Source organism: Pinus tabuliformis, chromosome X (genome assembly GCF_031772625.1).
Source record: "Pinus tabuliformis cultivar Carrire ecotype Pingquan chromosome X, CPIR1, whole genome shotgun sequence".
Classification (NCBI taxonomy): domain Eukaryota; kingdom Viridiplantae; phylum Streptophyta; class Pinopsida; order Pinales; family Pinaceae; genus Pinus; species Pinus tabuliformis.
Window position 1 is genome coordinate 1,305,262,488 of NC_142308.1, and position 4,095 is coordinate 1,305,266,582.

A 4,095-nucleotide genomic window follows, 5' to 3' on the forward strand; every position below is an offset into this window, starting at 1 on the left:
AAACAAACAAATTTTACAAATTTCTTTCTACAATTTTGAGCCTTTGTTTTTTTTTTAATGGTCTGCAATATTTTTTTTTTAGAGAAACCCTTCAACAAATTTTATTGAAAAATAAAACTTGTTCTTCTTACTGAAACCCTGCTCTTTATCAATTTTGGACAACTTCCTTTTCAACTGGTTTATGAACCCAAACCAAAATATTCTGGGTAAACAAAAAAAGTTGTCTTCAACAAATAAAAAATTACCCGGATCTTCCACAAGCCAGGCTTCTGGCCTCACGCAGGCTCTGTATTCAGAAAACAGCGGCAGGCTAGTGGCTCCTTCACACGCAGCAATTCCACTTGGACGCAGGCTCTGTGCCTTTTTTTAACACGCAGCAATTCCACTTGGACGCAGGCTCTGTGCCTTTTTTTTAACACGCAGCAATGAAACGCCTCACGCAAGTCTCAGGGAGGTAGCCTTTCACGGAGGGAGGTCCTCACGCAGCTTTTCACTTTCACGCAGCAAAGAAAAAAAACCGCCTCACACAGGTCTTTCCTCACGTAGGTCTTCAGCCTCACGTAGGGCTTTCCTCACGTAGGTCTCAGCCTCAGGTAGGTCTTTCCTCACGCAGGTCTTGACACAGTCACGCAGGTCTTCACACAGCTAAGAACCAACCGCTTGGATCTCAACGCTCAAGTTTTACGCTGATACAGCCTTTTCTTCAACGTCCACGCTCACCGCACCAATCGCTTGGCCCTCGGAGCTCTGATACCACTTGTTGGTGAATTAGAAGGAAAAATAGGAAAGAATTACACACATTCAGTTATATATTGACCAAGAAAACACCATAACTAACTGGAAACCAAACACACACATAGACACAGGATTTACGTGGTAAAACCTCGACAATGTGTCAAGGAAACATCCACGGGGCAAGGGATTGGAATATATTATTCAACAATGATTCTCCACTCATATACATTCCATGGGCATTCACCAGTTTTATATCATCGACCTCCATTACATAACTGACAGTGCGGTATAAAACTGACTAATTACATTTTATCCAAAATTACTAATTCGTTGTCAAACTAACAATTTAATTATGAGAAAATTCTCTGTGCTGCTCAAGAATATCATTAGTATTATCGTGTTAATAATATGAATACAAAATATAACTTTGGTTGTCCTTTTCCGCATTTTGGTTCATCGAGTTCTTCGGAGTACTTGACAGTGGCAGTGACAAAGCCCCAGAAGGAGCATGATAAGATGGCCACTTCTCTAGTTCCCGGCGGAAACACATATATTACATATCTTATCGTCACTTGCACCAATATCCCTGAATTTGGCAATAAGGAGTTCAAGGTCAGGCGTCGATTTCGTGATGTCGTGACTCTGGCTGATAGGCTTTCCGAGTCGTATCGAGGGTATTTCATCCCTCCTCGCCCGGACAAACATACTGTGGAAAGTCAGGTTATGAATAAGGATGAGTTTATTGAGCAGAGGAGAATTGCAGTGGAAAAATACCTTGGTCGACTAGCTGCTCATCCCGTTATTAGAAAGAGCAAGGAATTGATGTTATATCTTCAGGTTCAAGGGAGACTGCCTTTACACCCACCACAGATATGGCTTCAAGAATGTTAGATGGAGTAGTGAAACTTCCCCAGCAGCTCTTTGGAGCTGAAAGCAATACCTTTCTTACTTCTCAAGACGTTGTTCAACCTGCAAAAGGAGGCAAAGTTTTGTGGAGAATGTTTAAGGAGCTAAGGCAGTACATGACACATGATCAGGAAGGATCAAAGTCTTATGTTGTAGAGGAAGATAAGGAATTTTCGGAAAGGAAAAAAAGATTATGGGCTCTTGAACACTGTCTAAGACAAGCCTCTAAACAGGTATGTATAGAATTTTATCTGATTTTACTAGCTTCTTGTGCATATGTTCTGCATTGTTTTTCTGAGCCTATACAGTCATATTTTCTTAAAATTCATCATCATTGGTGAAAGTGTCTTTCTTTTAGATAGATTTATGTGGCATTCTATGTGCACATGCACACTCATAGTAGCCTGTACAGTCATATTTTCTTAAAATTCATCATCATTGGTGAAAGTGTCTTTCTTTTAGATAGTTTTTATGTGGCATTTATGCACGCACGCACACTAATACTCTAAGACACACTAATATAGGTCCATGTTAAGCAATTGGAAAGGTAATAAATTTAATGCATGCAAGGCATTATATATTTAAGGTATTTGTTCTTACCTCATGCTGATCTTCATGTTTTGAAGTTTTGTAGGGCTGATGCCTTATAGGCGCTTTGGGCATTGTGGGTCGATAATGTCTATGGCATGGGCGTCCAACGCCCATCATGGATGGGAATCTTTTCAAATCGTGCAATAGCTTAACTGCAAGTCCAGAAGATCCTGGCTGTTGAATTCAGTTCTGAGCAGCCCAATAAGAACTAAGGGCCCTTAGTTTGGTAAAGTAATCCCTCATAGCAAGGAGGCCTCGAGTTGCTTGACCGGTTGTAAGGATATGTTGCATCTACTGCAGAGCTTGTTGATGGAGATTTTCTGACTCATATGGAAAGGTCTAAAGCATCCCAAGCTTTCCAATTTCCATTGCCATTTGCCCCATTTAGTTGGCGACATTTGGTGCACCCAAAGAACCTGCTGCGAGAGTGTGAATCAGATACTGCTGTGATGATTATTTCAAGTTAGATACTTCGAATGATTGTTGTTCTGTTAAAATCTTAATTTGTGGAGGAAGAATCTCCTGTTGAAAGGGTTGTGACAGAACCATCCCCTCTTAGCTTAGGGGAATTGAGGCCTTTTAAGTGGGAATTAACTTGGGCTTGTAAAGCCAAGTTCAGTTTTTCTGTAAAGATGTTCAGTCCCTTCCTATTGCGCTTATATACTTGCATTTCTGAGTTTTTTTAGGATGGGAATTTTCTTGTAATATTGTTGCTAGATTGCTGTAGCTCTCTCTGTTCCATGAAGTAATGTATGATGCATTTATCAAAAAATAGAACTCACTGTGTGAGTTCAATCTTAGCCAAGTCTTTTCCTTGAAATGATTTCTCATAAAGCTGAGTAAAAAACCAACCTCCAGCATTCCTCTGATTGAATCATGGATACTGGAAAGCTTGGTAATTTTTCCTTTCAAAGTTGTCCAGACTTGAAGCTATAGGCTTAATGTAGGTTGGGTTGGTCTAGGATATGTACACCAAATGATTGCACTATCCATTTCTTTTCATCAACTGTGAAAGATCTTCATCCATTTACTCTCACCAGGAAATGATTAAGTATATGTATCAAATGTGTTATTCTCTCAATTTGAAATGTTTTGTATAAGTCTTCTTTCCATATTTATTGAATTTAAAATCAATATTGTTCTTCTCTGCCTATTATTTTAAACATTTCTGGTTGACTGATTTGTATAGATTCTTTTGGCATTCACCCTTTTTGCAGTACATGATCCAACTGCATTCCTACTTGGAGGAGTTTCTGGACATGCTGGCCTATTTTCCACAATAAAAGATGTCTGCAGGGTATTAAATAATGATTCTTACCTCCATCGTTATTTATGCTTATGCAAACATTCAATAGATTTTCATGGGATTTTTGGATAATGACTATGTGTATTCTAGCTTACAGGATCAAACAGATTTGCAAAATAGAAGAAAATTGGTTTGTTGAAATTTATAATTGTGACTGACCTACTTGATTTCTTGATGTCTTAAGCCTTCCATTGCAATCTATTTTTCCATTACTTGTAAAATATTGCACCTTCTTCTTGACAAATAGAATATTCAACGGAGTTGGAGTTATCAATTCGTATAGATTTCTTGGCAGATCTTTCACATGTATCTGATTTCTAGTGATTTTACATGGTAAGTGAAATTAGTTGTTAACTTGTCTCTTCTAGCAAGTCAAACATGCATTGAAAAGTACCCATGAAGCACTTTGCAAATGAAATCTTCAAAGGTTTTTTGTGTGCTGGGGGAGAAGATTTTTATACCTATGAAAATCTTGAAAATACTTATGCACATGACAACAAGCAACCTCAAGTAGATCTCATCTTCAAATCAAACCTTCTCTACACGCTCTTTGTCGT

At 38.6% G+C, this 4,095-nt stretch overlaps 1 pseudogene; it reads left to right on the top strand.

Annotated features, from left to right (window-relative positions):
* Positions 1-1,143: 1,143 nt before the first annotated feature.
* On the top strand, positions 1,144-2,384 carry LOC149144855 (sorting nexin 2B pseudogene; annotated as a pseudogene).
* Positions 2,385-4,095: the final 1,711 nt, after the last annotated feature.